Source organism: Petaurus breviceps, unplaced genomic scaffold (assembly GCF_028583685.1).
Source record: "Petaurus breviceps papuanus isolate PSGF00001 unplaced genomic scaffold, PetGlider_PUasm1.0 156, whole genome shotgun sequence".
NCBI lineage: Eukaryota > Metazoa > Chordata > Mammalia > Diprotodontia > Petauridae > Petaurus > Petaurus breviceps.
This window is the reverse complement of record NW_027185720.1, coordinates 8,378,580-8,402,154: the sequence shown is the minus strand read 5'-3', so window position 1 is coordinate 8,402,154 and position 23,575 is coordinate 8,378,580. Positions and strand designations below refer to the sequence as shown.

Here is a 23,575-nt window from a genome sequence, read left to right as displayed (position 1 = left end):
AGCTCTTTGAGGGCAGGAACTATCTCTTTTTCTATCTAGCCTAGCACAGTGCTTTGAAATTGAATTCAAAAAGCATTTGTTCAAGTTCCTGTGATGTCCCAGACATGTTACTTTGCAGATGCTGAAAAAATACTCATTAAATGACTGAAAATTAGCTGCTGAAAGTCTCCATGACCCCAAAGTATAATGTTCATGACCGTAGTCTCAGAGGAAGTATCCCAAGGGTCAGCCTCAACACTCAAAGAACATTTCTGGGCACCTGTGGGCTTTTGGTTCACTGCACCCTAAGTTCAGCCAGTATAATCTTTGAAGATTGGGTCAAGGAAAATCCCAAAGTCTTTAAGGCAGCAGGTAAATTCCATGGACCTTCCAGGGAATCTATTCTGGCCAAGTTAAACAGAACCTGTCCTTGGGAGTGGGGGGGAGAGGGGGCGAAGTGGGGAGTCTGGACTCCGCTTCCTCCTTTGAAATTGAAAGCCGGTGGCCCTAAGTCCTTGGAGTGGTTTGAATCACAGACTTGGAGGTTTTTATAGAGACTGGGAGGAGTGGGGTTCCAGATGAACTGCTTCTTCCTGCACAGTAAAGAAAGGCTGGGGAAAAATCCCAGACCTGTGAGCTGCAACAATGGGGAAGCAGCCAGGGACTCCTTCATAAAAGGGGAGAGCACAGTTTGGGAGTGTCATGAATATTCATGGATAAGCCAAACCTGCTTCATTTGCCATGTAAACCCTGGCACTATCTCCTAGAAGCTACGAGGGACATTTTCTTTCTTTTTATTTGATTTTTTTAGTAGTGGGGGAAGGAGCAAACTAAACTGTTTTCTTTTGCTTCTCCTTAAATTAGAACCAAATTGGAAAGCGCTGCCCAGATTGCTGCTGACTGATGTTTTTGTAGTGTGTGTTTCTCCAAGAAGATTGCAACTGGAAAGTTCCTTAAAACAGAGAATGTCACAGGTAGGTGGGGACTTGGGAGACAATGTCAGAACTGGGAGGGACCTTAGAATGGGGAAGGTTAGCTTTAGAAGAGAGCTTGGGACGGTGGTGGAGACTTAGAACAGGAGTGTCAGAATTGGGAGGGGCATCAGGGAAGTCCGGGGTTGGAAAGGACTTAGAACCCAGAATGTCAGAGCTGGGAGGGGGCCTTAGAACAAGGAATTTTAGCATTCATTCCAGTTCCTACCTCAGGCATAAATATGTATAGCTAGGTGTCAGAACAAGCAACAATACCTGCCCTCTTTATGTATGCCAAAGCAAATGTGTAACAAAATAAAGACTTTCAGTTCCCAGGGGGTAGGATCCTTATTTTTTATTCTGCCTTAGCCTTTCGTGCACAGAAATAAACAATGATAACAAAGAAGCTTCCCCTAAATGTCACAGTTCTGCAGATTTGCTTATAAAAATGGGAGGTTTATGAAAGCGATTCAGAATCAGTCTGTTGCTACTACAAATCACAGGGTTCATTTTTCCTGAGCACCCACTTAATGAAGGACCTAGATTACACAGTGAAATGGTAGAAACTTTGGCGAATTGCTGCAGGTTGCAAAGATTTAATATTTATCAGATGCTTGGCAAGTCATGATTGGGCGGCAGGAATTACATAACAGAAGTGCACTCTCCATCATAAAATAGCAAGTCATCGTATTATAAATACAAAATTAAAAATCTCTCTGAAGTCAATAAGTAAACCATTCTAGAACCAAAGTTTCAGCTAGCCAACAGGTGTTTATTAAGCACCTCTGTATGCTAGACACTGTGCTAAGTACTGGGGATATAGAGAAAGGCAGAAGACAGTCCTTACTCTCAAGGAGCTCACAATCTAACGGGACAAACAACACGCAAGCAACCATACACAAAACATATATAGACAGGAGAGATAGGGAAAATGTCTCAGAGGGAAGACAAGAATATTCAAAAGGACAGAAAAAGGTCTCCTCATCCCAGACTAAACTTGTCCACAAGAGGCTGGACATAGAATTATTTCATAAAAATCTAACAGTGCTGTTCAGTGATGTGGCCACACTAGACACTTCTAATTTTCAAACTACATAAAGAAAGCTTGGGTCAAATTCATTCAGTCAGGACCTGCATGTTGCTATTTTGGGGTCCCAGTACCCCTAAACTTCAACACATGGAATCCCAAGATCTAGAGCCTTGGATGAAGTACTTAAAAGTAAGTGGGAACAGGGTAAAAGGCATATCCTTTCTTCTCATTGTCCTGACTTCTACTGGAGTTGGACTGAGGATGCTTTGGGTAAGTTTCAGAAGATGAGCTGGCATCCTGGGTATCACAACTGTTATTAAAAAAAGAGTTATTTTACCCACCATGCAACAGCATTCACAGAACATGAAACACATAGCAGTGTTACCTGGATGGTGACCTACTCAGTGACTGCTTCTACCTGAGCCCTATCAGAAAAAAAGAGAATGAGATAATAATAAAGTAATTATTTTTATTAACTTTTGAGTTGGGTTTATACTTTTAATAGTTTAGTCTATATAAATATATAGAAATACTAGAGTATAAAAAACCTAGTATGTATATGTAGTCAGTCTATTCTCTCTGTATTTATATTTTGGGAGACATGTATATGTATAGAAGCATACAGATGAAAAATGGGGGCTATATATGTATACACACATATATATGTGTGTATGTGTATAAAATACATGCCATATATACATATATAGTGTATGCTAAAAAGTATAGACTGAAAAACATAAACCCAATCCAAAAGTTAATAATAACTATCTCATTATAAAATATAACATAATACAATATATATCAATAATAATGCATCTTCTCCTATGGGCTTTGCAATGGCCCTCTTGAAAGCAGGTAAGGAAGTCACTATCTTCATTTTAATGATACGGATATAGCCCTGGGAAGGTAATTTAAAGTAAGAAGGTCTGGGTTTGCATCAAAACTCAAACACTTAACTGACCAAGTCATTTCACCTTTTTTTTTCCTTTCTAAGTCTCCATTTCCTCGTCTACAAAACAGGGATAATCACATTAGAGTATCTACCTTATGGGGTTTCTGTGAACAAAGTAACTTACAAAGAAGCCTATCATCATCATCATCATCACCATCATCATCATCATCACCACCAACAATATCAACATCATCAATATTATTATTATCATTACTGTTATAATAACAATAACTATTATTATTATGGCAGCCTAGTTTAGTGGACAGAGGTTAATGTCCTGCTTCTGACATCTACTGGCTGTATCTCCCTGAGCAAGTCATTTAGCCCCTTCATGTCCCCCAGAGCATCTAAGACTATAAGTTACAGGTGTTAACCTGCATTGGTAGAGGGAATTTCTCTTCAGGAATTCCCTGAATCAATTTGTTCGCAGATCTGGTTCAAAAAAGAATAAACAAACAAAAAAATAGATAAAATAATTTCTTTTCGCTGCTATGCAGATTTCCCCTGCCCCACCCCCCACCCCCATTAAAAAAAAATGTATCTATTGCTTAGCCCTGGTTTGGAAACATTGCTTGCCCAAGATAACACAGAAAGGAAAGGGATCTTGTTTATTTTCCCACTGGGATAATGTCTATCTAGTTGATATTTTTTAATGTGTCTGCAAGGCTGGCTTATTCATCCAGAAAGTCTCAGAATGTCCTCCATTCTCCTCAGTGCACAGGAGTAAGTATATCCCTGGTCTGAGAGTTTTTCTTCCCTCCCAAGAGAAAGAAAACAGGGAACCACATGGTCACATTTGCACTTTAGGAAAGTCAGTCTGGCAGCTGAATGGAGGAAGGATTGGAGTGGGGAGAGACTTGGGGCAAGGAGACCCACTAGAAGGTTATTGCAACAGTTCAGGTGAGAGGTGGTGAGGACAGGAACCCGGGTGGCCTATGATGGCTACCCCACTGTGTGTGAGCAGAGAAGGAGACACAGAGAATGAGCAGGAAAAACCTTGTGACAGTAGAAACAATAAGACATGATTCAGAAGGGCACGGGATGTTCAGACATAGATGCTTCTGATGTCTCATTGGAGGGAACATCCAAATCCATGAAATCGTGTTGCTGTCAGGCTGAGGATGAGAATTATTCCCATAGAAAGTGATTGGGAGGAAGGAAGGGAAAGGGGAGGGTGAACAGGGTGTCCAAGGATAAGAAGAAAAGGGAAGTGGGGATGTGGAGTCTGAGAAAAGCCTCATTACATTCAGCAGGTGGCACGTTTTCTTCGTGTGTTTAGTCTAAAATTCCTTCTGCAGTGACTCTGAATTGGTTGCCTCTCAGACGGCATCCTCAGAGCATCTGGTGCCCAGATGGTCCCACCCTTCTTGGGCCCAGAGAAATTTGTATGCAATTTCTGAAACCCTCAGTTTTTTCAAAATGTGGCCAATGGCTTTTGTTTTTGTTTGCCTTTGTGAGGAGCAAAGGGGAAGGTCGTGCGTGGTGGAGAAGACTTTAAATCTGGGAAGAATTCCCAAACAAATTGAGAAGTGCTGGCTTTTGATTATCCTTTTAATTCATAATCCTAGACTGCTGGAGCTGGAAAGAGCCTGAGACATCATCTAATCTGACCAATTTAAAAATATTTATTTATTTTTCTATCCCTTCCATTTTAGAGAGGAAGCAACAAACCTAGAGAGGAAAAAAGACTTGTCCAAGGTCACACAAACTAAAATAGTGTCCGAGTCGATAGCAATGACTCTTACTGAGTGCCTAGTAAGCCCAGGAGGTGAGTCAGGCTCAGAGGCTGTGGCTTCCACAGTGTAATGGCACAAAGGCAGTCCTGGGCAAACAAGCCTAGAAATCTTTCTTTCTCGATGGCTGGATGGAACTAGGGCCAGATCAATGTGGAATCAGAGAAAAGTCCCAGGACCATTGGTGCAGAATGGAAGGGACCTCAGGGACCACTTTGTCTAAACTTTTCACCTTACATATGAGGAAACTGAGGTCTAGAGAGGGATGTGTGCTGAAGGTCATCCATCTCCTCAAAGAGTTAGGATTTGACTACTGAATTTCCGGAATTGAACCTTAATCTCCCAGTCTAACATCTTGTGATTTTCTAAGGCCCAATCAACCTCATTCCAGTCTCACACTGGTCAGGGGGGCACCCTGTTAATCCCCCTGGCTCTTCCCCAACCTCAATGTTATTATTATTAAGTGACTCCTGCCAAGTCATGTCCACGGTTGTATGCCGCGGTATTAAAATTCCATAGACAGACTATGTCTCAGGATTAAGGAAACTCCATTGGCAGGTCAGCTGCAAGATAAGAATTTTTGGGGGCACAGTAATTCTCAAAGACTGGGCGATGATGATGATATTGATGATAGCATCTGTACAGTGTAGTAAGTTTTGCAAAACGTTCCCACCATGTTAAGTGTGTGTCTAGCACATAGGAGGCAAATACTTAGATTAACTGATTTTACAGATGATATATCATTTGATTCTCCCTAAATCCTGAGTGGTGCTATTATTATCCCCAATTTTCAGTTGAGGAAACTGAGATTAAATGACTTTCCCAGGGTCACACAGACTGATGGTGCAGTGGATAAAGAATTGAGCATGAATGGAGTCAGGAAGACCTGAATTCAAATCTAGGTGCAGGCAAATACTGCCTGTGTGACCCTGGGCAAGCCATTTAACTTCTGTTTGCCTCAGTTTACTCAACCTAAAATGGGGATAATAATAGCCTCTACCTCCCAGGGTTGTTGTGAGGACCAAGAAAGATAATATTTGTAAAGCATGTAGCAAAGGGTTTGGCATGTTGTAGGCAAAAATTATCTCCTGCCCTCCAGGAGTTCACAGTCCATTGGAGAAGGCATTGACTTTCACTGGGAAAGGTTTCTTCATCTGGGAGTTTCCTGTGACATCCCAGGTCCCACCCCATCCCTATCCTTAACCCAATCTTATCTCAATGTTATCACAAGGACTCATTCCACCTCCCACCATGGGAAAACTCCCTGTTTTCCCAGTGTGTGAACACTGGGTTTCTACAGAACAGCTTGGGGAAAGCCGACAGAGACAACACTTCAGCTAAGGAGTCTACTTGTTCTACCCTATGAGGAAACAGGCTAATTTCCACCTTCCTCTCCTGAAAGGATATCAGAGTCGGTGAACAGACTGTTACAGGTTCAGATGTAATCTGAAACCTAGGATGGGGAGAGATTCTTTTTGTTTTAGGGGCAATTGGGGTTAAGTGACTTGCCCAAGGTCACACGGCTAGTAAGTGTTAAGTGTCTGAGGCTGGATTTGAACTCAGGTCCTCCTGACTCCAGGACCAGTGCTCTATTCACTGTGCCACCTAGCCACCCCTGATGGGTAGAGATTCTTGAGGAAGAAATCTGACAAAGGACAAGACATTCAGGTCAGGAAGCCGCACCCTCTATGGTGAAATGATACAAGACCATAAACACCACTCAGTCTGTCAATCAATAAATATTTGTTAAACATTTATTGATTGTGCCAGGCACTGTCCTAAGTGCTGGGGATACAAAAAGGCAAAAGACAGTCCCTGCCCTCAAGGAGCTTACAATCGAATGGGGAGCAAAACAAGCAAACACATATATACAAAGGAGCCATGGACAGGATGAACAGGAAATAATTAACAGAGGGAAGGCAGTAGAATTTAGAGGGACTGGGAAAGGCCCTTCTGGTAGACGATGGGATTGTAGTCGGGACCGAAAGGAATGAGGAGCTCTAGTTTTATGGACAGAAAAGACATGACAAGTAACCCAACCTTATAGTGAAATCTGGGGACTGTCTCCAAATCTGATCCAATTCCACAAACGTTTATTAAATGCCTGTTATGTAAAAGACTCTGGCTATCGCTGAAATCAGCAGACCATCCTTCACCTCCTGACAGTGAAACCAACTCAAAATTGAATCCATAATCAAAATGTAATCCTAAGATTTGTGAACAAAAATTCGGAAACCAGGAGTTGCGCTACATCTTGGTACCTTGTAACAACTTGTGACAAGGCCCTCTGATAGCACTGGTATAGAAACATTCTTTCCAACAATTGTTACAGTCTTAGATGGGGGCCATCTTCAGGAGTCCTTATCTATATCTGGCCACTGGACCCAGATGACTCCGGAGGAGAAAGTGAGGCTGATGACTTTGCACAGTCCAGCCTCACTTAAATCCAATCCATTGTATGTCGTGTCGGTCCTGTTCAAGAAGCAAGGACAAACAATAACGACCCTCTTAGATAGCTGCCAGACTTAGTGACTGTTGCAGTTACATGTAGCTGAGAAGTAACAGACATGAGATTTGAACCCTGGCTTTCCTGACTCAAGGACCAGGGTTCTTTCTTTCCACTATGGCGCATGGCCTCCCAACGATTTAGTAATATCAAATTACAGGGCCATACCAACCAACCAGTCCAATACCCTCAATTCACAGATGGGGAAACTGAGGTCCCAAGAGGCATAATAATTTGTCCAAATTCACATTGCTACTTAGGGGTAGAACTCCTATTTCTCTTCTTTTCATGCTGCTTTCAATTCAATTCAATTTCAGTATTTCATTGCTGACCCTTATAGTGAAATGAGAAAGTTGGTGTCACGAGGGAACCATTAAACAGAATAATGGTAGTTGCTGACATGACACCTAAAAGAAAGGAAATCTCTAAACTCTGTGTTTTTTGGGCATTTGTCCAAGTTCATGTTGGAGGAAGGGAGAGATGCTGCATTTGCCTGACAAGGGCATCCCCATTCCTAGAGAAGTCACCTCTATCTTTAAGGGCACCAAAGCCCCGACGGAACATTGCTTAGGTCCCTTTGCCTCGAGCTGCAGTGCTCATCCAGAGACCTTCTGATTGATTCAATTCCCCAGGACTGGAAGTAAGGTAGTATGGGCCCTGGCTAGTGGATGTGAGCATCCCGTTGTAACCACAGTCGAGGGAGCTTAAGCTGATCCATGGGGCACAAAAGCAGCAGCTTCTGCCCATAGCCCTGAGGGTACCAATCTCCCATTCCAAGGCTACAGATGAAAGAAGAGAAAGTCCAGGGAAATATTGACCCAATTTCCTGCAGTGGCAGAGGTGTGTTTGTGGGAGAGGGGGAGAGCATGGGAACCAGAGAAGACCTCGTTGAGGAAGCACAGTGAGGTTCCAGCCTCCAGGGACGTGTGTTTGCTGGGTGGCTGCTGTGCTATGTCATGAGGATGTCTTGTGTGCCAACATGGACTTCAAATTGCCTAAAGTCTTAGGGACAGAGAATAATGAAAAGTTGAGCAATGAAGAATCTATGTTCTGACGTCTACACCCCTCCAACTACTTCTAAGCCCTTTCTTATTTCCTCAGGTCATGGGATTGTTGTGGTTGGAGATGACAACACCAGTCACTGGAAAGATCTATGTACTTTTATGAATGAATGAATTCACTTTCCGGTTTAAAAAAATGGCCAAAGAGGAGTCTGGATGGTATGAACCAGCTTGTCACCCACCCTCGTAGGTGGCTGAATTCTGAGATTTCAAATCTTTACAGCTGAGACAGCAGATCCAGGACATTTGGTAATTCACCAAAATGTTAACACCCTGTGATCCTTAGCTTATAACAGGCAGCCTTGCCCATCTTATTACTACCAGATTTCCTTAAATCCTTTGGAGGGACCAAGGAGAGAAGACTCAGTAATTGCTAAGCTTCCTTCCAGCTCTAAATCCTCAGAGGACTCAGTTAAATTCTGGGTCTGCCACTTACGACCTTCAGAGGTAGCAGAGAAGAGTGGAAAGCTTAGTGGTTATGGAATCAGAGGAACCGATTCAAATTCTGCCCTTACTACTCACGCTTGTGTGATCTCGGGCGAATCTCTTAACCTCTCTGGGCTTTGGTTTCTTCATCTGTAAAATGAGGAAGTTTTATGGGATGGTTTATATAATATATAAGGTCCCTGAAAGCACAAAATCTGGGGAGCTATGGTCCTATGGAGCCACCAAGCATCACTGCTCAGATTCCTATCAGCAGTGGTCTATAAGCTCAGTAATTGAAGGGGAAAAGGCAACAAGAAAACAATGATTAAACCAAGGGGTTCTTAACCTTTTATGTATGGCAGATGATACTGGCAGTATGGGGAAACATAGCAACCCCTTCTCAGCAGAATGTTTTTCAAATACATAAAATACACGCATTATAAAGGAAACCAATAATATTGCACTACAGTTACGAAAAATATATATATATTTTTAAAAATACAAGTTCATTGAACCCAAGTGCAGAAACCCTACATTAAATCTTTATATGGTAAGTACAGAAAAATAAATAGGAAAGAAGGTTAGTCCTAGGTCTCATAGAGAAGAAAGGCAAAGGAACTACAAGGCAAGGCCAACACTGATGACTGCTGGGTTCCCTGGGTGGCAGGGGGGTCTCCTTCAGTCCAGCCCTCACATCCCTGCAAGGCAGCTTTTATTACTGCTAATGCATTCCTAAAAGATGGGACTTCTAGGGGTGAACTCTACTGTCTTTTTAACTACTCTCCCAGGTACAAGGGGCATTCTAATTTTAATTATAATTACATCTCTCCATTTGGTCTTACCACCTGACAGATAAAATTAATTCCTTTCCTCCTCCTCACATCCTTGACCTCTCTGTAGGTACCTGTCCCTGGCATGGTTCGCCATGAACCATGTATCTTTGGAATAGAAAGAGGCCAGCTTTCTCAAACATTCATTTATTAATTCATTTAACAAATAGTGCCTATGTACCTACCACATATGCAGTGACCGAGCTGGGATCACACTCACAACTCTTGGCTTTTGAGGAGCTTTCAATCTTTTGGTGTAAGTAAGAGAATGGATGGGTGATGTCACCAGTATAGAAAACTCCCTTGACCAAAGCAGGTAGGAGCCCTCTCTGCAACTTAGAATCTCAGGGAGTATGTATGTGTATTTATGTGTGTATACATATATACATACATGTATATGTAAATCTATCATGTGTCTCTTCTCTCCAATCCATCCTTCACTTGGCTCCCAAAGGGATTTTCCTGAAGTGTAGGTCTAACCATATCACCTCTCTAGTCAATAAATAGCTCCCTCTTACCCCCAAGATAACAAATTAACTCCTTTCTTTGACATTTAAAGCTCTTTGCCACCTCACCCCTTTCTACCTTTCCAGGTTTATTATTATTTATATTATATGTAACATGTAATATATTATATATAATATAAATATATAATAAATTATAATAACAATATAATTATTATATAGAACACATTATAATGTTATTACCATGTCTTATGTATTATTATATAATAATATATCATGTTATATTTACACATTATTCTCCTCCACACACTCTGTGGTCTAACCCTACTGGTTGTTCCTCATGTATGATGCTTCAGCTCCCCATTTGGAGCCTTTGCACTGGTTTCTCCCATGCCTGGAATGCTCTTTCTCCTCACCTCTTCTTCTTAACTTCTCTAGCTTCCTCTAATACTCAGTTCAAATCCCACCTTCTACCGGAGGTTGATTGACTTATCTAAGGTCACACAAATAGTAAAGGGCAAAATCACAATTTGAACCCGGGTCTTCTGACTCCAAATCAATTCTCTTTCCACTGTACAATGTATTTGTACCTGACAACCCTGCAAATATTTAAAGACAGCGATTGTGTCCTAATCATTTGCTGGGCCTGGGATCGAGAAGATCTGAGTTCAAATCTGACCTCAGACACTCTCTGTGTGACCTTTGACCAGTCACTTAACCTATAAGGGTCTCAGTTTTTCCAACTGCAAAATGGGATAATCATAGTACCACCTTCACAGAGACGTTGTGAGGATCAACTGAGGTAATATTTGTAACAGCACAATGCTTGGCACAAACTAGGTGCTGTATAAATGCCTGCTTTCCCTCCCATTCCCTCTATTCCAGATTAAATATTCTTTGATCAAATGATCTTCACATGGCAAGGTTTCAAGTCTTCTCATCCTCTTAGGCTTCCCCACCTGTTTTCTGAACAAGTTCTAGTTTTGTTCAAATACACTATAAAATGAAGCCCAAAGAACTGAGCTGCCATGTGGTCTGACAAAGGCAAAGTATACCCGGACTGTGGCATCTCTCACTCTGGACACTATGCTTCTGAAAATGTCATCTAAGATCCCACCAGAGTTTTTTTAGGTGCTGCACCTCACTATAGAGTGCCTGGCACATATAGGTATTAACGATTATTATTGTCCATAAAAATTATCATTACTGAGTTTGAAATAGAGGTCTGGAGAGTAGTTTGAATAAATTTTTGCCCTATCCAACCAAGCCTGATGATCAGGAAAAAAGAAAGCCAGAAAGGGGTTGAGTAGTTTTGCCTTCTTTTTGTTATCATAGTCCCATCTATCTCCAAGTCATATCTTTTCTCTAATTCTTTACTGAGAATTCCAGGCCTTATAAGAACTATTGTCTAGTTATGTTCCTGCATTTTGTGCCCTTGATATTTTGAACATGAGAGAAAAACTGTACCCTTATTCCTATTAAATTTCACCTTATTGGGGTGGCTAGGTGGCACAGTGAATAGAACACCAGCCCTGGAGTCAGGAGGACACAAGTCCAAATCTGCTCTCAGACACTTAGCACTTAACATATGACCTTGGGCAAGTCATTTAACTCCAATTACCCTGCCTTCCCCCTGCAAAAAAAAATCACCTTATTAGAAACGACCAATCACTTTGAGATCTTTCTGGCTCCTGCTCTGTGATCCAGAATATTGGTAATTCCTCCCAGTTTTGTGTCAAATATAAATCGATAAACATGCTATTTATAACTTAAAAAAAGGTTGAATAAAACTCTGTGAATGCCTCAACATTTCCATTTTCCCTGCTGCATATATGGGTTGTCTCCCCACCAAGAGACTTTACTAAGTCTTGCTAAATCCCAGATATTCCCTATCTCCAGAATTTCTTAGATCTGCTAGCTTAATAATGCTGTCCAGAAAGGAAATGAGGTTAGTCTCATAGAACTTGTTCTTAATGAACCCTTAGTGGCTCCAAGTGATCACCATTTCCTTTTCTAAGTGCTCACAAGCCATTCCTTTAATAACGCATTCTAAAACTTGACCTCTTAGAATTGAAGGTCATGAGATATTTCTGTGAAGAATTCACCTTCCTCCCTTTTTCGTAATTGCAGACAATATTTGCCTTTTGCTAGAAATAATAGCTACTGTTTATACAGTACTTTAAGATTTGCAAAGCATTTTACAAGCATTACAGACATTTCTTTCTTTATGTAAATTTCTATTATGCAAATTCAACTTTATGTAAAGAATTCTAAAAGCAATCTGCATTCCCCAAAATATCTATGCTAACTTTACTGTATAGTATTGTGATCTCTCTCTCTGTACTCCTGCCTCTTGGCTTGGTGCTCCATAGCCTCCCACCCCCCACCTCCCATCAAAAAATCCTAAAAAAACCCAAAACCCTCATAAAAAAGCCTTCCAACTGAAAACAGAATAATGGAAGTGGGTAGAGAATACCACCTCCCTAGGCAGATCGGAGGCTTGGTTTAAGACCCCTGACTCTCAGAGAAGAGACCATTGCCTTGCTCTGTCTGCCTACCCAGGTGTCCAGCCCCCATGTGTCTGTCTTCCATCGGTGTTAGTCTCACCTTGGGTACCACACACCTGTCCCAGACTCTGTTTGTCCTTGAACCATGTGGCAATCCCTTTCCTGCCTTCTTCCCTCCCTTCCCTATTCAGCAGGCAAATTTGTATTATGTAAAAAACACCTCACATAGATTCTGCAGAATGGTTCCCTTAGGTAAAGCAAGAATTGTCTGTCTCTCATTTACTCCTCCTAACAATCTTGCAAGAGAGGCAATATTGGTACTGTGATCCCATTTTACAGTAGAGGAAATTAAGTGATTTCCCCAAGGTTACACAGGTAGTAAGTGTCAAGACTATTAGATGGACAAATCACTTACTTCTACTCAAAGGTCTGATCATTTCAACATCAGTAGCCAATTACTATTTATTGGTCAAAATTAAGATCAGATGTTCCCCCCATTGCCACAGTCTAGTGCTTTGCATTTTTGGAGCATAGTGGAGACAGATCTGTGACTTAACTAGTGTGGAGAACTCCTGGTATGGAACATCCATCCACAAATACTGACTAGCAAACTCTAAATTGCTTTGGGCTCTGGGGAGTTACTTGATGTGGGTTCAAAATCCACCTTTGATACTTGTTACTTGTGCAACCATGAGAAATAATTTCATCACCATCACTTTCTTTATCTGTAATAGTAAGAGGCTAGACTAGAGCTTAACATTTTTTGTGTTATGGACCCCTTTAGCAGTCTGGAAAAAAAGCCTATTCTCAGAAGGATGCTTTTAAATGCAAAATAAACAAATAGGATTACAAAGAAAACAGAGGTTAGTGAAAATAAAGATGTAATTTTTTCTCGTCCAAGTTCATGGAATCCTAGTTTAAGACCCCATGGATTGCATGATCTCAAAATCCATCAGATTTCAGCATCTACGACCCTGTGATTCCAAGGCCATTACTCATTCTGCTTGTGCTTGTGACTTTAATTTGTGAATTCTTACTGGCTGAGTCATTAGCCCAAATGACTGTTTGGGCTCTAGTTGGGGGGTTAAGTAGCTTTATGCAAAGTTGGTTCTGTGCAAAAACTCTGTTCTCCCAAGGCCATTTTGCATTCAGGAGATCATATTTCCCAGAGCAACAGCACCTCTCCCATCTGGGCAGAATCCCCTTGAGAGCATCACAGCTGAGCTATGAGGTTTTTTATCCAAATTTTTAATCCAAAACTGTGGTTATTTATCCAAAAAAGATAAATAACAGGGACAGCCAGGTGGTGCAGTAAGAGTGCCAGCCCCGACGTCGAGAGACCCAGGATCGGTTCCGGCCTCAGATATTTGGCACCCACACAAAAAATAACTGGCCGTGTAACCTTGAGCAAGTTACTTAACCTCAATTGCTTAAAAAAAAGATAAATAACATAACAAATGCAGTCCAGTCTGATATGAAGTTTAGCTTCAAAAAACCCTGGGGGGTTTCTCCTTCTTTATGGCAAAGGATTTAAAGCCCTCTTGTCTATATGTTGAGCGTGTGTGAAATCAATGTATATTTGAAGGGTCTTCTATTCTAAGAGAAGGATGCCACGTGAGATGTGGGGGGAAGAGATAGAGAAGACAAAGAGATGGTCCTGCCTTTATGAGCTTTCAGCTTCAATTGGGGGCGAGGAAAAGCTGTGGATTTTTTTTCTTTTTTTTCTTTTTGGATGGCAATTGGGGTTAAGTGACTTGCCCAAGGTCACACGGCTAGGTTTTGTGTTAAGTGTCTGAGGCTGACTGACTCCAGGACTGGTGCTCTATTCACTGCACCACCTAGCCACCCCCAAAAGCTGTGGATTTCTCCATTGATTTTGTATGCAAATACAAGAAAGGTGGACTGGGCTACTGGGGACATTTTTTATGTCTGGCTCTTCCTGGAAATGCAAAGCATGGAATTGTGGTGGTCTGAAATGACTGCTATAATGGGAATCCAAAGGGACCTAGGTTTAGATACTGTCTCTGATGCTGTGTGACCCTGGGGCAGGTAGCTTTGAGTCTCTGTGCATCAGCATCCATATCTTTAAAACAGGAATCCTCATAATGATGATGATGTCATTGAGAAGTCATACATTACTTTATTTTTTAGAAAAAGGAAGAATAGGAGAATTTTTAAAAAAAAAGAACATCAGAAGTATTCCTGTTATTTTGAGAATCAAAGATAATATAACAATAACAGTAATAATAATAACTAGGACTTATATCATTTTTAGATGTTTACAAGATGCTTTACATATGCTAATTTATTTGCTGTATGGCAAGAACTTCATATGCTTTAAGGTGCTAAATAAGGTGCTCTGAGGAGGTCATAGAGTCCTAGTCTGACAGTTGGAAGAGACATCAGAGGTTGTCTAGTCCTTTAATTTTACAGATGAGGAAACTGAAGTTCAAAGTGGTCATAGCTCTAGACTTCAGAGGGCATCTGGTTCCTTTTAACAGATGGGGAAACTGAAGCCTAGAGAAGTGAAATTATTTGCTCAAAGCTAAATAAGGACTAAGTGTCATCTATCGAGGTCATGTCAGACTTGGAGTTGGGAAGAGCTGGATTTGAATCCTGCCTCTTGTAAATATGGCAGAGCCAAGATTATAACTCACGTCCTCTGTCTCATAGACTCATTGGTCTAGTGCTGAACAGGACCTCTGGGGCTGCCTCGCCCAATCAATTCATTTTACAGAAAAGGAAGTCGAAGTCAACGGAGGTTAATTGATTTGTCCAACATCAATCAGTCAGTCAACAGGTATTTATTAAGGGCTTAGTATTTGCCAGGCACTTTCATAAGCATGGGCGGTAAGATTTGAACCCAGGTTCTCTGACTCTTGAGTTGGCACTCTTCTCAATATATCACACTGCCTCCTCTCACTTAACCTCTCTAAGCCTCCATTTCCCCACCCATAAGATGGAATTAGTTATAGCACTTACTCAGTGGACTAATGTAGAGATCAAACAGAATAGTAAGTAAATCAAATTAAGGATAGAAAATGATCAGCTGTTGTTTATTCATGCTAACATTCTCTGCAGAGAAGGTGGGAGACTCCTTGCTACCCCACCTATCTTCAATCCCTGCCTGCCTCCTCCCCATCCCAAATAATCTATTTCCCATAAGTCATCAGCCATGGGAGAACTGATTAATCAGGAATGGTCTCCTGAATGAAAAGAATATTTTCTATTACAATAATCTGTTCAGATCAGCTTCACGTGCAGATCAGGATGCATGTTTCAAAGAAACAGGAAAGGAAAAAAATTCCAACATTCCCTCAGTAAATTTCTTAAGTCTGAAAACCATTTTTCATCTCAGCAAGGTGCAACGTAGAGAAATCATCAAAGGAGCCCCTCTTTGCTGTCTAAGAATGCCCTCTGTTAGAGGAATGTGCCGACCACAGAGCAATAGTGAGTGGGCCCAAGCAACAAGCCCCTCAACAGACAGGGCCCCTCAGCAGAGAAAGAAGAAAGTCTTCCTCTAGGGATTGAGACTATGCTCCCTCGGGCTTGGCATTCTTGTGTCAGATGCCTGTGGAAGCAGCTCTCCCTTCTGAAGAGATAATTGGTGTTTTGGAATTTTTTAATTGTCTCAAACAGGAAGAAATGGGCTGAGCACTTACTGCAGTTACAGCTAGGAGCCTAGGTTAGCACATGAAGAGAAATGAGGCCCAAGGAGAGCAGCAGGGAGCCCACCAGAGTCTTCTGTGATCACCCAGCCCAGGAGCTCCTGGGATGGTGGGGAGGCATGGTCAAAGCAGGGACTGGTTTGTTTATTTCTCTGAAGTCTTAAGTTCACCAGGGAGAAGGGGGAGAGAGGGAAAGGAAGGGGGCTTAAGGGAAAGAGTATGAAGGGAAATAGTGACATAGACAGCCAGCCAGTCAGAGTTGAAGAGAAATAGAGGGAAGGAGAAGAGAAGGAGAGGGAGAGAGAGAGATGGAGAGGGGGGACAGAGAGGGGGAGGGAAGGGGAGGGGAGGGAGAGACAAAGAGTAGAATGAAAGGAAATTTGCTATCAAGTAACCACTGTGCTCCCTCCTGCTAGAAATAACCTAGAACTATGATGGAGAGGGGGAAGAGGAAAGGATAGTGGTTACTACTGGCCCCAGAATGTGCTGGATCAGCCCATCTGTTAAAAACAACTGTCTGGGGAGCCCTGCCATTGGCCATCACCCCCTGGCTCCAGCTGGGACCACTCCTTAAAAAACCCAACCCTCCAAATTTAACAAACACCAACTAGAATGGGCATTTCTATATTCAGAGCAGAACAGAGACAGAGGACCGAATGTGAAACCGTGGCTGTCTATTACGTACTTTTTATTTTCCTTTGTAAGCTATAGAATAAGCTCAACCTGGAACTTTCAAAGCTGGTGGGACTCCTCTTCAATCCTCCCAAACAGATGAAATGTCAATCTCCCCCCCAAAGGGACATTCCTCAATCACCTAACACCATCAGGGAGTCCCCCAGGTGACTGACAGACAAAACGGTGCTGGACTTGGTGAGACCTTTCTCTTCCAGTTGATCCTAAGTAGAGATGGAGAATGACAGGCTGCCAAGACCCTCAGAGCATCTCTAGAGTTTAGAGAGAGCCATGCCTGAGGGTCCAGTGTGGGGATCCAGAACGTGGGAACCACAAGCCAACATTCTTTTGTTCTTCCTTTGTTCAAATAAATATGAAAATGGATGAATGAAGGATTGATAAAGAGAAATGAAGATTTAGGGGGTAGTAGTAGTGGCGGTGGTGGTAATAGTAGTGATATGGACAGGTAGGTGGCACAGTGGATAGAGTACTGGGACTAGAGTTGGGAAGACCTGAGTTCAAATTTGGTCTCAGACACTTACTAACTCTATGACCCTGGGCAAGTCATTTCATCCTGTTTGCTTCAGTTTTCTCACATGTAAAATAAGCTGGAAAAGTAAATGACAAACAACTCCAAGATCTTTTCTGAGAAAACCCCAAATGGGGTCATAGATATGGCTGAAAAAAATGACTGTATGACAACAACAAAAGTAGTATAAATAAGCAAGAGATACAAACTTCGGACAAAACCTGACTCTAGAAGTAGCCTTGGGGGTCATGTAGTTCAGTTTCCCCCTCATTTTAACAGATGGGGAAACTGAGGCCCAGAGAAGTTAAATGACTTCTTAATTGTCAGAAGTGCAATTTGAACCCTGGTCCTTTGACTCCATGAGCAGTGTTCTTTCTACACTACCACAATGCCAGAAAGACCTAAATTCAAATTTTGCCTCTGATGCCTTCTGGCTGTGTGACCCTAAGAAGTCACTTAACCTCTCAGGCACTCACCCCCCCCCAGGCACTTTTCTAATACTTTTAGTCACAGCAGAGTTTTACATTGACATTGGTAGAAACAGTGCATGCACCATAAGTTCCCTCACATCGATGAAATCACAAGGGTGAACTAAAAAAAAATCTAGTCAAATAAATGAGTGAGTTGAATCAGACAAGCTCTAAGGCACCCTTCAGCCTGAAAGTTCTGTGATACATTATTCAGTTTGATCAGTACAATCCAGGCTCCCAAATTCTTCTTTGGGGGGTTTGATTGAGGCTATAATTTGGTAGGGTCCAATCAGGAGAAGGAGGAGTCTAGATAACTAGGCAGAAAGGATCAAGAAGGGCAGAGGTGCTTGCTGAGTGTGATTCAATCCTATCCAAGCTAAATTAGTTCAATTCAGTACCACAGTTCCATATATTGATGACGCAAAGAAAGATGCTAAACAAATTCAGTTCCTGAAGAGTTATAATTTAATGAGAGGAAACACACAACACACATATGTGGATACACACGTACACATGCAGACACACACACATGTACACTCACACACATACGAGAATGAGATAAGGTATCTAGGTACCAAGAAAGTATCTAGGTAAATTACTAGAGGGAGAGGTCATTTTCACCTGGGCTGGGGAAGGGCAGAGCATGGGATGGGTGAGGGGCAAGGAGGGTGGTCTGGGGAGGTCATGGAAAGAGGTGTCACCTGAATCGGGTAAAATGGCACTTTGGATAAAAGGGGGGAGGGAATTTCTTGACAGATGACTATGGGTCATAAACAAAGGAACCAAGATGGAAAATGACTGAATGAGAAACAGAGAAAAGGATTCCCATTTGTCTGGAAGGGGGAAGAAGGTGAGGAAAAGACAGAGAGGCAGGCTGGAGTTAAATCATCAAAGACCTTGCATGCCAGGGTCAGGGATTTGTATGTTACCTGGTAAACAATAGGGTGTCCCTAAAAGTTTTGGAGTAGAAATGTAATGTGACTAAGTTAGAGGATTCTTGTCCCGTTCTAAATTGTCCGCTGGCTACGGGCAATGGAAATCATTGCACAAAGGAGGTCAGCGGACAGAAGGGAATGCCTGACCCTGATTAAGGAAAAAGTAATGGGGCTGGGGTCACCAGGACAGTAGCATCCTAGACCTAGAGTTAAAAGGGAGCTTATTTTGGAAGGGTCCCTCATTTTACACATGAGGAAACTGAGGCCCAAAAGTTCACAGCATCAGAGGAACCTTAGAGGTCATGTAGTCCAATCCCCTCCTTTTATAGACAAGGGGCTAATGACCATAGAGGTAAAAAAAAATAACTTGTGTTAGGTTATGGAAGGAGTTAGTGGCAGAGCAAGGATTCAAACTCAAGTCCTGTGACTTCATCTTCAATGTTCTTTCCTCTGTGGCAGACTGTAATAGAGAGACGAACAGAAAGAGCTGGGTTGGAATCCGGGCTTCATTTCTTACTATACGTGTGACCTTGGGCACGTGATTTCCTTTTTCTAAGTCTCATTTTCCTCCTCCGTAGAATGAGGCAATACTTGCCCTGCTTATCTCATTGGATCATTGGGAGGGAAGGTGATGTAAATTCTTCAAAGTACCACAGAAATGGGCTTATCACGGAACCCCCTGGACCAGAGCCAAACAACCACTCCACTTTGCACTGGGCAAATTTGCCAAAGAAAGCTGAGAGTTCTGCCTGGCATCCTATGGGCAGCTGGCAAAGCAGCTTTTGGAAAAGGAGCCTGAGAATGGCATGTGCTTGATGAGGGTTCCCCATGGCCTCAGCCTTGCATGAGCAGCCTGGGTGTGAGCATGGCGCCATTGCCTTCCAGTCCAGACTCAGGACCAGGCGAAGCATGAGGCTCTCCTATTAATCACTCAGAGCCAGTGGACATCTGTGAGCCACTCAGGGCCTCTTGAGTGTGTCCTCTAATTAAAAGAAAGATTAAACCTACTCTGGTCTAATTGCCAAGTCTCCCTCTGACACAGACGGTGCGCTGTCCAAGGTACTAGGGGTGCTGGGAGAAAGGGACCGCCAGGTATAACTCCCGGGAAAGGGAGCAGATACTCAGAGAACCAAAAACAGGCCAGAGGCCTCCCTAACCATCAGTAACAAATGGAATTAGCTTTTATTCAGATATGAGTGAAGTAAATATCCTTCTCAATTGCCCTAGATGGGACCAGGTTGGTGCAGATGGATGTTGCAAATGGGAAGGCAGGTTTGGAGGCAAAGTCATCCTGCCAACTGAAGCAATTGCCTATGTATGGGCCCTATGATGAATCCAATCTGGAGAAGACAACAGGCAAGGTGAGGTTGTGGACGGAGTTCCTGGAATTGGAATCAGGAAGCCCTGGGTCCCAACCCTCCCTCTGAAATTTGCTCTGTTCATGTAACCCTGGACAAGTCACAAACTCTGAGAATCATTTTCCTCATCTGTAAAATGGAGGGGGCCTAGATGACCTCTGAAGCCCCTTTTTGTTTCTAACTTTATCATCATACAAATATTAAAGGCTCCCATTTATATAGAACTGAATGGTTATTGAATATTACTTCACATCTTTTGAACAACCCTATGTGGTTAGGAGTATTATTTCTCTAACTCTTATCCTAGAAAGTGAGCAGGTATCAATACTTCCATTTTCCAGTAGGAAGGAAGGGAAATAGAGGAAGAAAACTTTTAAAGGCAAAAGTTACCCCAGAGAGTCAAGATCTGAACTCAGAGCTTCAGCAGGAATATGAGAATAAGATCTTGAGAGACTTGACCTACTCACCCACAACTCTCACTCCAAGGGAGATGTTCTTTAGGTTAGGAGAAGGATTGAGAGGGTTGGAGAGCAGAGGGGCTTTGGAGTCAGGGAGACTTGGGCTTAGGTTCTGCCTCAGACAAATTCTAGCTGGAAAAGTCATAGGATCCTAGATCTGTGGCTGAAAGGGACCTCAAAGGCCATCTAATCCACCTACTCTCCCCATTTTACAGATGAAGAAACTGAGGTCTGAGGTGGTTAAGTGACTTTCCCAAGGTCACACAGGTAATTAAGCATCAGATGTGGGATCTGAACACAGGTCCTTTGACTCCACTGTTCTTTCCTCTTTACCAAGCTTGAGTTATAGACCTGCATCGGTAGAGGGAATGTCCATGCCAGAAGTTACACTGTTGGACTCACAGATCTCAATCCAGGGCTTTCAATTTTTTTTTGTATGCCATGGATCACTTTGACAATCAGGCTGGCGAAACCCATGGGCCCCTTCTTTCAGAATCATGTTTTTAAATGCATAAAATAAAATACATAGGATTGCAAAGGAAATTAATTATGTTGAAATATACATATAATATATATATGTAAAAATACATTTTTCACAGGAGTTCACAGATCATAGGCTAGGAACTTGTGGTCCATAGGGAAAAAAAGGAAGGAGAAATGAGAAAGATTATATCTTAACTCAGGCCTTAGGCTATATCTCAAGGGTCTAGAGAAACACCTGTGGCTAGATGAATTCGAGTAGGAAAGAACCAGAGCCTCAAAGTCTGATCTAGGCAGAAGCTCATTTGCACAGATCACAGTCCCCCAAGGAGCAGCCCCACCAATTAATGCAGCAGCCCATAAAAAGGCAGAGTCCATCACCAAAGATTAACAAGTCATAGTCTCTCCTCCTCCCCCCCCCTCCCCCGGCAAGATGATCCTGGTCCAGGCCCTCTGGGCAGCTCCCTCCAGCCCTGCCTCTGGGGTCCCATACAGTCCTGACTCCTGCCCTCCATGTATCTATGGGAACCTGCTTATTTTACTTGCTGAAAGCATCAGTCCCTTTAAACTTTAAATATGCCAAGTGTCTTTGTCTGATTGCCAGGGGGATGGATCTCTCCCTGAACCTAATGAGGGAAGGAGCTGTTTCACTTCATGAATTATACGACGTTGTCAATCTGCCAGGGCTGCAAGGATGGGGAGTGGGGGGTGAGACGGAGAGACAAACACACACTGCAAAAACCAAAAGGAAAATAAATAGCGCTGGCTATGTCTTCCTCTCTGGCTCCTGTTCGATCTCCCCCTCCTGGGAGCCCTTGCCATTCAAATGTTGCTGTTTTTCCTTGGGTAATAGAAGAAACCTGGTTGATATGCCTCTTTTGTTTCTTTGTTTACTTTCCATAGAATTCAGAGCTGGAAGGAACCCCCAAAGTGTCCATGGTGCAATTTCAGGAGGTCTCTAAAATTGGATGGGAAAAAACGACATCTTTATATCAATAAAACTGGCTTCCGTTGACATCCTATGCATTTTTGCTCTGTGCATTATTATTCTGAGAAGGGGTCCCTAGTTTTTACTAGACTATCAAAGGGATCCAAAGAGACACTCACAAAAAGGTTAAGAACCTTTGCTCTGCTCCAACCCCCTCATTTTACAGATGGAGAAACTAAGGACCAAAGAGATGAAATGAATTTCTCTAGGGCATACTGGTACTAAGTCATGGGAGCACAGATTCAGAACTGGGAAAAAAAACTTAGAGATCTCATATAGTCCAATGCCCTCATTTTACAAATGGGGAAACTGAGAACCAGAGAGATGAAGTGAATTTCTCTAGGGCATACTGGTACTAAGTCATGGGATCACAGATTCAGAGCTGAAAGAAACCTTAGAGGGGCAGCTAGGTGGTACAGTGAATAGAGCACTGGCTGTGGAGTCAGGAGGACCTGAATTCAAATCTGGCCTCAGACACTTAACACTTGGTAGCTGTGTGACCTTGGGCAAGTCACTTAACACCAAGTGCCCTGCCTTCTCCCCTCCAAAAAAAGACAAAAAAAGAGACCTTAGAAACCATCTAGTTCAATGTCCTTATTTTACAGTTGGGAAAACTGAGGACCAGAATGGTAAATAGACTTTCCTAAAGCTCACAAAGGTCATTAGCAACAGAGCTGGAATTTGAATCTCAATCCCTTGATACTAAATCCAGGGCTCACTCCACCACATTACAACTGCCTCTAGTGAACACCACTGGGATAAAGAGCTTTAGCATCACTCCAATCCAACTAAATCAAGGCTAGATGCTGCTCCTCTGGTCTTCACTACCAGAGACAAGTTCTAGTCGAAGCTGAAGTCACTTGAAAATGGGAGAAATCATGTCCCAGGTTTCCAAAGGATCCTTAGTTTTGCCTCAGAGCTGCTGGGGTTTCTCCTCTCAATGCTGTTTGAAAGTGGGGCACATCTGGCAGAATCAGATGGTAGCAAGGGCAAAATGCAGGCCCCACCTGGGGCTTCTGAATCTGCCTCCGTCCTTGTTGATTAGCAGATACAAGGAGGAGAGCTCCAGAATGGTGGGGCATTTATCTTTTAAAAAATAAGAACCAGGGAAAGGGAGAACCTACAATTTAAACACGTGATCTTTGGAATTGTTCTCTTCCTGCTCTCCTTGAGGATAGGTTTCTACTGAAAAATGTCCTTGGGGTGGCTAGGTGGTGCAGTGAGTAGAGCACCGGCCCTGGAGTCAGGAGAACCTGAGTTCAAATCTGGCCTCAGACACTTAACACAAAAACTAGCCATGTGACCCTGGGCAAGTCACTTAACCCCAATTGCCCTCCAAAAAAAAGCAAAAAGAAAAATGTCCTAAAACCTGGATCATAGATTGGGAATGGGAAGGGATATGGAGGCCATCTAGTCCAACCCACTTTTTTTTACAGATGAAGAAACAGAGGCTCCATGACTTGTAAGCACCAGAGGCAAGATCTGAACCCAAGTTCTCTTTCCATTGGACTGTCCTGCAACAAGTCCACTCTGCTTACCAATTCTCTTATTCGACAGA

The 23,575-nt window shown here is 42.5% G+C and overlaps 1 protein-coding gene and 1 long non-coding RNA gene across 2 annotated transcripts in view; one reads left to right on the top strand and one right to left on the bottom strand.

Annotated features, from left to right (window-relative positions):
• Positions 1-23,575, bottom strand: part of ABTB3 (ankyrin repeat and BTB domain containing 3) — a 312,820-nt gene that overhangs the window by 138,701 nt on the left and 150,544 nt on the right. The gene's annotated exons all lie outside the window — the stretch shown is intronic.
• Positions 425-22,051, top strand: LOC138156609 (uncharacterized). The gene is made up of 2 exons (XR_011167190.1): positions 425-953; positions 19,961-22,051. It is a non-coding gene; the product is annotated as an uncharacterized lncRNA (long non-coding RNA).